Source organism: Macadamia integrifolia, unplaced genomic scaffold (genome assembly GCF_013358625.1).
Source record: "Macadamia integrifolia cultivar HAES 741 unplaced genomic scaffold, SCU_Mint_v3 scaffold1257, whole genome shotgun sequence".
Classification (NCBI taxonomy): domain Eukaryota; kingdom Viridiplantae; phylum Streptophyta; class Magnoliopsida; order Proteales; family Proteaceae; genus Macadamia; species Macadamia integrifolia.
The window spans coordinates 88,655-101,253 of record NW_024868134.1 but is presented as its reverse complement, the minus strand read 5'-3'; positions in this window follow the sequence as shown (position 1 = coordinate 101,253).

Below are 12,599 nucleotides of genomic sequence, written 5' to 3'. Positions count from 1 at the left end.
ATTGGCACTACAGTACCTGCATCATCATCTAAAAAGGGGTGTATACATGGGATGAGCTTTCCAACTCGATTAGTGAGGGGTGGGACAAGCACATCCAAGCAAGATAATAGCAGTAATAATTTAGCATGCATAATTGCAGAAATTAAACACATAGTCCATGATGCTCGTGATGCAGTTCATTTGTTTATTATCATCCTAATAATACAAACTAAGTCTGGTAAATGCTATTACGGCGCATTAGGCTGTATCTCTAGTCTCATAAACGACATCGACTACGCAGTGATACAAATCCTAGCCATGATTTGAAGCATGTTGGTCCCCGTATACGTCTATGGGTCACCCAGCAAACCCCTAATAACCCCCATCTCACAGTCACGGCACCCGTTACACATTGGCCACGCCAGACAGGTTTCCGCCTCAGGCAACAATCACATTGTACCGTGGGAGTGGGACTTCAGAAAGGCTCATCAAACATACCATAATGGGTTATTTAACACCTCAACCCCTGTTGGTAAGGGTGCATAGCATAGAGAGTGATACCTAACCACATATATACTACATGCCTTCATAATGATACAGTTAGTATGGATTATATGATACCGGAGAGACCTCGGCCACAAAGTGTAATCCATCTCCAAATACAGTCTTAGGTACACGATACCAGAGACACCTTGGGCATAAAGTGTAACCCGAGACCGTTTACCTAATCTAGCATGCAAATAGTAATGGAGTATGGACTACGCAACACCGGTAAGACCTCGGCCATGAAGCATATCCATTTCCAAATGTAGTCTCGGGGTACACAATACCAACTAGACCTTGGCCACAAAGTGTAACTGTAATACCCTACTTTTTAAACCCGGTCTGATTGAGCGGTTGAACCGGTTTAACCATGCAGGAATCGAGCCAGAGGAAATTAGAGCGGGTTCCTTATGGGCTATGATGGCTCGGGTGACCTTAAACACCGGCTGGCCCGACAAGTCCGAGCCAGTGCCAGAAGAGACAGGAGTGCCCAAGCCGTGTACATGCACCTACCATAAGGCGATGTACGGATAAAGCAGGTATTATATCCGTATTTTAAGGTATATACGTATGCTACATCGTATGCCGGGGGTGGGGTTCGCGTTGAGGCTCGAACCCGGTCAAAATCCCAAGTTTGGCCCTCAGGTGGGTACACCCACCCACCTGAGTGACCCATCCAAGTGCACTATTCACTTATTAGGAATTATATATAAAGCTTTATGATTTTCTCTTCTTTCCATTTATTACCCCTGTACGTTGGTGAGAAAAGTAAAGAGGAGAGAGAAAAGAAAGGGAAGAAGAAATGAAGAGAAGGAAGAGGAAGAAGAGAGGGATTTCAGCGGCGCCGAAGCTCGATCTTCCCATTCCGGTGCCGGGAGAGTGATCTTCAACTCGAGATCTACAGTTGGAGGTAAGAAAAGTTCGGTTTTGTGAACATTCACCATATCCAAGCTTTAAACCCTTGATTCGAGTATGGTTTCTTGAGATCTTGTAAATCTCCTTTGAAATGATGAATCTAAGGTTTAATATATGATTTATGTGTTGATCTTGAAGGATTTGAAGAGATATTGACAAGGTGGAAGGAACATTGTGGGTTTGAAGTGATTTGGAGGGTTTGAAGTCGTTCTTGAGCAAAGAAGGTAAGATGGTTTTCCCTCACTTGAATCTAACCTAGATCTAGGTTAGAACCATCCTATAGGACCTTGAAGGTGTGAAGAATGGGTGGGGAAAAGCCCCATTTGATTCCCCAAAGAATGGAAAAAATGGGGAAGAAACAATGTCTTTTCCGCCAAGACCGGTGGGTACAACCGGTGGGCTCCTACCCGCCTGTGGGTACCCACCTGAGAAGGCAGGGGGGCCTTCGGGCCCAACCGGCGGGCCCACCGGTGGGTACAACCAGCGGTCCATACCGGCGGGCCCCTACCCGCCGGTCCCAACCGGTGGGTAGGACCGGTGGGCCAGACTACCCACCTGTCTGACCCACCCGTGTGGCCCCGAAGGTGATCCTTATGTCCGATCGAACCCAAATCGGACGTGTGACCTTCTTTTGACGTTCTAAACACGATTTTGACATCGGATTTCATTAATTTTGATCCTAAAATGGTGAAGTACTAACCCCGCTCAATTATGTTAGGTTCACCAAATCCTACCCGATTCGCTCCGGATCTCACCCGTACCGAACGGGAATCCTTGTACGCTACAAGTAAGTGGAGAGAGGACGTTTGGCCTTGTTTCAAGGCAATTGTTTGGCATTCATTAATTATATCTAATCTAGTCATGTCATCATGAATATGCTATGTAGATTAGTCATTCCACACATTGATGTGCATATGTGCTATGTTTACTTTTCAAATGCCAATTGAATGAGATGTTTATATGTTGAATGTGGACATCACGGTGCATAATGCATTGATAGACTAGATGCCGTAGTCGGCTTGGAAACGAATGCATTGGTGGCCCGTGGAATGGGACACGGTGGCACTATGCAATCGTACTATTGTCATATAGGAGCATGCGGTATTAGGATTCTCACCATCCCGTGCTACGACCCTTCCCAATAGGGGTTAAGGTGTTGGGTTATCATTTGGGGGGAAGCAGTGGTCGCGGTCGTCGGGTCACTGTGGCGGTTAGACATAACGCCCGACGAGTCATGTAGGACAGTCGGCAACCCCGGTGGTACATTCAAGAGGGCCAATCGTACTGCTTTTAAATTGCTGGAGTCAGCACCTTTATTTTCAGTCATTTACATTTCTATTGAGAGCCGGTGGACGGCATTGTCTTTACTTTTTCGAATACTCACGGTGGGCCTTCTCCGACAGCCCTATGGGCGTATCGCGGGAGGGAGTTCGCGGCTCGTACCCGGAGTATACACGCACTGTGGTTGTAGTAGCACTAAAACCAAGGACTTAGTAATGTTGCTTAGGTGGATGTGATTTAAAATGTATAGCATGGCGTGTAGTGCATATGATGTGTTGTGATTTGTGGACTGCTGTGTGGTCCATCTTTCTACTTACTGAGCTAGTGAGCTCATCCCACGTGTGCACCCCCTTTTTAGATGATTTTGCAGGTCATTCATCTGAGGAGCATGGGGTGGGTCCCACAGTCGAGTTTCCTGAAGAGGACTGGTGGACCCCTGAGGAGTTAGAGCACGGCACTGACTGCTCGTGCGAGAGTTGTGCTGCGGGACAACACTTCTGAGGCCGTGCTGAGCTCCACTTCTGAGGCCGAGCTGAGCTCTTCTACGTGATGCCGAGCTGGGCTCAACCCTTGATGCCGAGCTGAGCTCTAACCTTGATACCAAGCCAAGCTGTGTACTCTGATTGTTTTGATGATTTCCTGTATATACTTGATATATGAATTGTACTTTTATTGTGTAATTATCATGCCTTCGGGCCCACATGTATATAATTATTGTATCACAATTCGGGTATCAAGTATATGGGATTTATTCACAGGTAAAACTTAGTCTTCCGCTGATCTGATGAACTTATGTTAGTGTGCGTATGCTGTGGTGGAATACAGTATCTGATGATCCTGGCAGGTTTGGGTTAACCGGTGTTAACTCGGTCACCGCTCCGGTTAAGTGTGAACGGGGTGTGACAAACGGTGGTATCAGAGCGTGATGCTCTGCTCCACTCACAGCATACCATTAGAATCCCATAGACTCTATAATAGGGAAATGGGGTTGGGTTAATGTAAAAGCTTTAAAGATTAAAAGCCAAAGAATGAAGTATTAAAAAGAGTTGCATTATATGTTGCATTCATGGCATGCGTGAGTATAGATAAAAGGTAATTAGGTTGGTGATATAACCTATAGAGTACTATTTCGACGAAATTTCGGCAGTATAACGGCGTAAAATGGGATTTCCAAAAATTTTACACACAACACCTGATAAACGACATATTCCATACAACAAGGATAAAAAGTAACAGGAACCATCACAATCAAACTATATAAGAACTCAACAAATAAAAGCACCACAGAGAAAATCACTATCAAAATATATTATTCCACAAATGATTCCAGTTACAGTACAGATACAAGGAATGATAAGAAATGAAATATACAACAAAGTCTACAAAAAGGGAAAACAGGTAAACAGTTGGTGTGGGCGAGCCAAGCCCTCACTGGTCATCGTCGTCATCATTGATGATCACCACGTTCGCCGGAGGCCTAGAGCTGACGTCGAGGCAGTGATCGTAATAGTCAAACCTCGCGTTCACCAGCCGTGCCTCCCTCCGAAGCCAGCCAAAGTCTGCTGAGATAGCGTTGGCCGTGGTGTCCAAGTCCTGACCCAGCCTGAGGAAGGAATCCTCCAAGGTGGCCTGCCTCTCCAGAATGCGTTCCTCCCTGGAGGCAATCTCGTCCAGCCACCTCAGTAGCTGAACCTGGCCATCCTGCAAGGCCCGCATGGAGGACGTCATGCCCTCGAAGTCGTAGGCACCACTCCCAGGTGGTGGGGCTCCAGGTGGTGAGGCTGCAGCTCTGGAAGAACTAGGACCGGGACCTCTCAACTCCTGAGGTGCCTCCTCAGGGATGCCACCAACCATCAGATCCTCCTCCTCGTCCTGAGGAATGTAATCCTCATCCTCCTCACTGGACTCCTCCTCCATGTGGACATCCTCCATAGGGGCAGCCCTCCTACCCCTACCTCTCTGAGCTCCTGATCTCGGAGGTGAATCCATGAGGGTGTGAAGACCCATCCTCAGGAGGTTGCTCCGGTCAAACCTGTCAGCCGGAGTCTTCCCCTCCTCGCCCCTCAAGTCCACCTCGAAGAACTCGAAGATGCTAGTGAGGATCCTACCATAGGGGAATCCTCTATCTTCAGGGTGGGAAGTGTGGTGCTCCATCATCTTGAGGATAATGTAGGGGAGGCACAAGTGCTCGCCGCCTCCCTCTGCGGCCGTGAAGATGCAAAAAGCGATGAAAGCCGCCATGAAACCCACCTGGTTTCGATGACCTCCTCTGGGGAGCAGGTTGAACTGGACCAACCGGGCAAATAAGCGAACCTCAGGGTAAAAAGACGTCTCAGACTCCGGGCGGGTGCTACTACCGCAGATAGTCTCGTAGATGAAATCCGACGTTGCCAGGCTCATAAAAGGTCCTAGAGGCTTACTCCTGGGAGGACTGTAGTATCGGTGTCCAGCCGCTAATATACCCAGGATGCTGGCCAAGGTGCCCACCGTCAACTGGATGTCCACCCCCTTCACCAAGCTGCTAATGGTGAACTCCCCGTACGGATACGACACCTCCAGGTTGCAATAGAACCAACAGACTAGCTACTCGTAGCATGGTTGGTCTACGTGAAGAATAGAGTCCCAGTCCAATACTGAGAACCTCTCCTGAAGCCGAGCCTTATGGAAGTCCTCCACTACCACGGTCTTCTCCATCATCACTGACCCCTTCAGGAAGTTAGGCCAGATGGCTACTGCCTCTGCACTAAGGAAGTGCTCCTCATCATAGTCGGTAGGGTCAGACTGGGCAGGTGCGGGTCTCCCTGTGCGAGGAGCTGAAGAGCTGGTCTCTGCACTCTTCCGCTTAGAAGCGGTGGTCTTGCATCGTACGCCAGAGGATGATGGTCCTTTACCGGTGCGAGATGACATCCTGGCAAGAAAAAAAAAAATAGGGTGAGTACAGAAAGGAAAATGACAGCAGCATTAAAAAAAAAAGGGGAAATCCAAAACCAAATTCATGCAAAATGGAAACGGCGACAAGCTAGGAATGATAGGGAACCTATGGACATGATGCACGGTAAGCGACAAAGGAGAAACATGCCAAAATAGTAAAATGACGGCTAAGAGCATATTAACATGAGAGGATTCGATTGCAATGCACCAACTCATTCACAATGAAGTAAAAGCTTGAAACCCTAGGTCTGGAACGAAATGCCATAGTAGCGAGATCATGAAAGTGCAAGAACATACCCAAATAGACTATGGAGTTCCATGAATACAAGTATGGGATGAAAATCAAGGAAACCAACCCAAAAAGGGGGATTTTCATGGAAATACATGGGGATTCCAAGCATAATGGATGATTCATGAAATCTAAAGCATATCTAGCACAAATCAAATGGAATGCATCACAAAGGAGTTATCAATTGGAGAAAAGGAGCAAAAATTTAAGAAACCCCCAAATTTGGAAACCTAGGGCACGAATTGGGGTTTTCTCCAAATGAAGAGATAAAATTCCTATAAACTTCAAATGACCACAGTAGAAGCATGACAATCACATGGAAATACTATTCTATGGTGGAAAATATGAAAAGGAAACCTAAAAAGTAAAGCTTATGCATGCATTCTACCCCAAAGGGAAATTCTGAGAAAAGAAAAGGAGGAACTTACTTGAAGGAGGGAGAGTTGACTCTTCTCTAAAGCGCCGAGTGGATGAGTAGACTCGGGAGTAGAACCGCCGAGGAGACCTCCAAGATCGCCCAAGGAAGAAAGGAAGAAAGAGAAAGGAGATGGGGAAAGGGACAAGACAGAACAGGGCTTGCAGGGCCCTGTTCGTGTTTTTACACGGGCAAGACCGGCGGGTATAACCGGCGGGCCCCTACCCACCGGTGCCACCCACCGGTGTGAGGCACTAGGACCGGCGGGCTCGACCGGCAGGCCCCTACCCACCGGTGCAGCCCACCGGTTGTGAAAATTTGGAAATTTTGAATTTTTTCTTCTCTTTTTCTTTTCTTTCCTTCTCTCCTCCTAGCATGATTACATTGATCCTCATTATTGATTATTACTCCTAGAATTAATGTGCTATGGTCAAGTGGGACCATTGACATATCTGTTGGGGCCTTTGCCCTGTATCTTGGAATTAAGCTGTGGTTATTTACAGGCTATCATACACTACCACACCTTATGTGATGGCATATGATTGTGTGCCGAAATCAATTCTATGGTGATTAACCAATATGGTGTGTAATATGTTCCAGGTATAGGGATACGATGGTACGTACTAGATCCGGTAGTAATGCCCGAGGTACCTCGTGGGGTCCTCGTCCGGTCGGTCGACCACATAATCCCAGGAGGTCCCGCTCTGTGGGGCATACCTCACCTCCACTACCTCCAAAGACCCTTGGTCAGGGTGGGGCACATGGGGACCCACCTATGACTGCACTCCCGGACCCTCCACCGGTCATTACACCGGGAGATGTTGCTACTATAATTCAGCAGTCCCAACAAGCTTTTCAACAACAAATGCTTCAGCAACAGCAAGCATTTATGACTGCTATCCAGCAACAGTTGGACTTTTCTCAACCGGGTCAACCTCCCCGGGTACTCACTCCATAGGACCCGCCTGTAGGGTCGGGAACGGGACCACAAGTGGGAGTTACACCCCCAATCCCACCATTCGGTGTTCCTCAATATGGGATGCCTCCTCCATACTCCTACTATCCTGTTTATGCTCCTAACTTCCCGGCGACGAGTAATACATTAAGGGTAGTGGAGTCATTCAAGAGGAACTTACCACCTGTATTCTCTAAGGTGGGGAGTGATCCTCTGGAACCGGATCAATGGATCCAAGAATTAGAGAAGATATTTGAGGTGCTTGAGTGCACGGATGCACAGAAACTCATTTGTGCTGGTTTGCAACTCAAGAAGGAGGCAAATTCTTGGTGGCAAGCCTCCAAGCCTATATTGTTGGCTGCTCATCCAGAACCCACTTGGGAGCAGTTCAAGGAGTTGTTCTTGGACAACTATTATCCACGCAGTTTCAGAGACCGAAAGGAGACGGAGTTCATGGCCTTAACTCAAGGAGGTAAGACTGTCCTTGAGTACCAACAACAATTTGAGAGTTTGTTCCATTTTGCCCCAAGGCATATGAGGACAGCTGAAGAGAAGGCAGCAAGGTTCCTAAAAGGCCTAAAAGCCTCTATTGGGTCAGTACTTGAGGTCTTAGATTTGACCGAATATGGCCAGATTGTGCAGAAGGCCAAGACCATGGAAGATAAGCAAAAGGGTGAACAGTCCCTCACCCCTGGACTGTGGAAGAGAACAAATCCATTCCCGGATATGGGAAATTCCTCCAAGGCATACCGCGGATCATACAGTTCTGGGCCTATGTATAGGCAGCCCTATAGGCCATCTGGCTACCCTCCTAGGCCAGTTGGTGGTTCGGGTTTCACCTCTTTTCGCCCGAACACTAGTGTGGCACCTACAACTTCAAGGCCACCTCGAACTCCATCTGCAACGGGTCAAGTGCAGAGGGGCCCCGCTCCAGTTCCGACATCTCAGATTCGTTGCTTCAACTGCCATTCATATGGGCATTATGCGAAGGACTGTCGGGCCAGACCAGCCTTGCCCTCCAGTCAGCCCTCTGTGTACCGACCTCCCTTACCTCGAGGGAATCAACCGCAAGGAAGGATGTATGCTCTATCAGCCGAGGAAGCTGAGGCCAGTACAGAAGTAGTAGCAGGTACATTTTAAATTAAGAAATTCATTATGATTAATATTGATGACCTGCTGAAATTATATGCATTGGTATACTAGGTATCCTACCCATATCAGGCATACCAGCCTATGTTTTATTCGATTCAGGAGCTACTCATTCATTCGCATCTAAGAGATTTGTAGAGAAACTTGGGATGTCACCTAGGATCCTAGACCATGGAATGATTGTTAGTATGCCTACTGGTAAAGTTGCACAGTTGAAGGAAGTGTATGGGCCGTGCCCAGTGGAAATTAGTGGGAAAAACCTTGATGCACAACTCATTAAATTTAATATGCAGAATTTTGATGTTATATTGGGTATGGATTGGTTGTCGGCTCATCGAGCTAATGTGATCTGTGCTGAAAAGCTGATAAGGGTGACAGATGATGAAGGGAAAGAATTGGTATACCGAGCAGATCCCATGAAAAGAGGGAAGAAGGTCCTTGTCTCTGCTCTTCAAGCAGTAAAATTGCTAGAAAGTGGATGTCATGGTTACTTGGCATCGGTACTTGATGTTGATGCAAGGATTACACCTCTAGAAGAGGTAAAGGTGGTTAAAGAGTTTCCCGATGTTTTCCCAGATGATCTGATGCATTTACCACCTGATAGAGAGTTGGAGTTTGCCATAGACTTGACTCCTGGAGCAACTCCGGTATCTAAGGCTCCATACAGGATGGCACCAGCTGAATTGAAGGAGTTGCAGATGCAGTTGCAGGAATTATTAGAAAAGGGGTTTATTCACCCAAGTGTTTCACCTTGGGGTGCCCCGGTGTTGTTTGTCAAGAAGAAGGATGGTAGTTTGCGTATGTGCATAGATTACCGGGAGTTGAATAAGCTAACCATTAAGAACCGATATCTATTGCCACGCATTGATGATTTATTTGATCAGTTGTAGGGAGCCAGGGTATTTTCAAAGATAGACCTTCGGTCCGGCTATTATCAGCTCAAGATAAAGAACAATGATATACCCAAAACAACATTTAGGACTCGATACGGTCACTATGAGTTCCTAGTGTTATCTTTCGGGTTAACCAATGCACTGGCAGCATTCATGGATCTAATGAATCGAGTATTTCAGGATGTGCTCGACAAATGGGTAATTTTTTTTATTGACGATATCTTGATCTACTCCAAGACCGAAGAGGAGCACACTCAACACTTGAGGATGGTGTTACAGAGGTTGAGGGATCAACAGTTGTTTGCCAAGTACAGTAAGTGTGAATTCTGGCTTGAACAAGTTGGATTCCTGGGGCACGTAGTGTCTAAAGCCGGAATCGAAGTAGATCCTGCTAAGGTGAAAGCAGTAGTGGAATGGGAAAGCCCCAAGAATGTTACCGAAATTAGAAGCTTCTTGGGTTTGGCTGGATACTATCGGCGCTTTATTGAGAATTTTGCTCGGATCTCAGCGCCAATGACCAAGTTGACTAAAAAGGGTGTGAAATTCGACTGGGTAGAGGAATGTGAGAAGAGCTTCCAGGAATTGAAAGAAAAGTTGGTGACTGCCCCTGTGCTGACTATTCCTGAAGGCACAGGTGGAATGACAGTTTATACCGATGCTTCCAAAGTTGGTTTGGGTTGTGTTCTCATGCAACGCGGTAAGGTAATAGCGTATGCATCCCGACAACTAAAGGAGTATGAGAAGAATTACCCCACTCATGACTTGGAACTAGCTGCAGTCATTTTTGCCCTTAAGATCTGGCGACATTATTTGTATGGGGAGAAGTGTGAGATATACAGTGATCACAAAAGCCTGAAGTACTTCTCCACCCAGAAGGATTTGAACATGAGACAGAGGAGATGGCTTGAACTCATGAAGGATTATGACTGCGATATTCAGTATCATCCCGGCAAGGCTAATGTAGTGGCAGATGCATTGAGTCGGAAGACACAGACTGTGTCGCTCTCATACTTAGCAGTCAGTCCACCACTCATGCAAGAGGCGATGCTAATGGACGAAACCCTCTTATATGAAGGGGCAACCTTAGAGCTTGAACCTCAACCAGAAAACCTTAAATGGTTGACTGTATCCTTGACGGCTCTACAGGTGCATCTGGAAATTAGGCAAGAGGTGATAATGAAGCAACCTTTGGATCCTGAATTGCAGCAGATCAGAGTTAAGGTTCAAGATCAAACCCTGAACGACCCAGATTTTACTTTAGCCAGTGATGGGGCATTGATGTTTCGAGACAGATTGTGTGTACCCGATGATTTGGATATACAAGACAAGATAGTGAGAGAAGCACACAGCTCCGATTACTCACTCCACCCAGGAAGTACCAAGATGTACAAAGACCTCAAACAAAGTTACTGGTGGCCAAACATGAAAGTCACCATAGCTTTGTATGTGGCGACTTGTCTTACCTGCCAGAAAGTAAAAGCTGAAAGGCATCGACCTTATGGTACTCTTCAGCCACTCCCAGTACCAGAATGGAAGTGGAAAAGGATTACTATGGACTTCGTCACTGGACTACCAAATACACCTAAGGGAATGGACGCGATATGGGTAATCGTGGATCGGCTTACCAAGACTGCTCATTTTATTCCTATCAAGACCAAATTCTCTATGACCAAACTAGCACAACTTTACATGGACAACATAGTGCGTTTACATGGAGTGCCAGTGAGCATTGTTTCAGATAGGGACCCAAGGTTCACTTCCAGATTTTGGAAAAGCTTACAGCGTGCCTTGGGATCACAGCTGAATGTGAGTACTGCTTTTCACCCACAGACGGATGGTCAGTCGGAGTGAACCATTCAGATATTAGAGGACATGCTCAGGGCATGCACAATGGAGATGAGTGGCAGTTGGGAAGAATATATACCTCTTATGGAGTTTGCATATAACAACAGTTGCCAAGCTATAATTGGAATGGCTCCGTATGAGGCGTTATATGGCAGAAAGTGCAGGACTCCTTTGTATTGGGATGAGGTAGGCGAACGTCGAATGTTAGGACCTGAGATGATCCAAATGACTTGTGACAAAGTCGACGTTATTAGAGAACGGATTAAAGCAGCTCAGTCCCGTCAAAAGAGCTATGCGGACACCCGCAGAAAAGATATTGAATTTCAGCCAGGAGAAAAGGTATTTCTCAAGATATCTCCTACTAAAGGTTTGCAAAGGTTTCACAGAAAGGGGAAGTTGAGACCAAGATACATTGGACCATTTGAGATCTTATCCCGGGTTGGCTTAGTAGCCTACATGCTTGCTCTGCCACCTTCACTTGGAGATGTTCACAATGTATTCCATGTATCCATGCTGAAGAGATACGTGCATGATCCATCTCATGTACTACCCGTGGAACCAGAGTACCTAGAAGCTGATATGACCAATACAGAACAGCCAGCTGAAATTTTGGATCGGAAGGTGAAAATCCTTCGCAACCGCTCCATTTCCTATGTAAAGGTGCGATGGGCTGATCATTCACTTGAAGAAGCATCTTGGGAGGTAGAGGATGAAATGAAAGCCAAATACCCTCACCTTTTTTATCAACCAGGTACGCAATTTCGAGGATGAAATTTTTCAGAAGGGGGGGTAATGTAATACCCTGCTTCTTAAACCCAGTCTGATCTCGCGGTTGAACCGGTTTAACTATGCAGGAACCGAGCCAGAGGAAATTAGAACGGGTTCCTTATGGGCTATGATGGCACGGGTGACCTTAAACACTGGTTGGCCCGACAAGTCCGAGCCAGTGCCAGAAGAGACGGGAGTGCCCAAGCCGTGTACATGCACCTACCATAAGGCCATGTACGGATAAAGCAGGTATTATAGCCATATTTTAAGGTATATACGTATGCTACATCGTATGCCAGGGGTGGGGTTCGCGCCGAGGCCCGAACTCTGTCAAAATCCTAAGTTGGGCCTCAGGTGGGTAGGACAGGTGGGTACACCCACCCACCTAAGTGACCCATCCATGTGCACTATTCACTTATTTAGGAATTATATATATAGCTTTATGTTTTTCTTTTCTTTCCATTTATGTCACCCGTACGATTGGTGAGGATAGTAAAGAAGAGAGAGAAAAGAAAAGGGAAGAAGAAAGGAAGAGAAGGAAGAGGAAGGAAAGAGGGATTTCAGCGGCGCCGAAGCTTGATCTTCCCATTCCGGCACCGGGAGAGTGATCTTCAACTCTAGATCTACAGTTAGAGG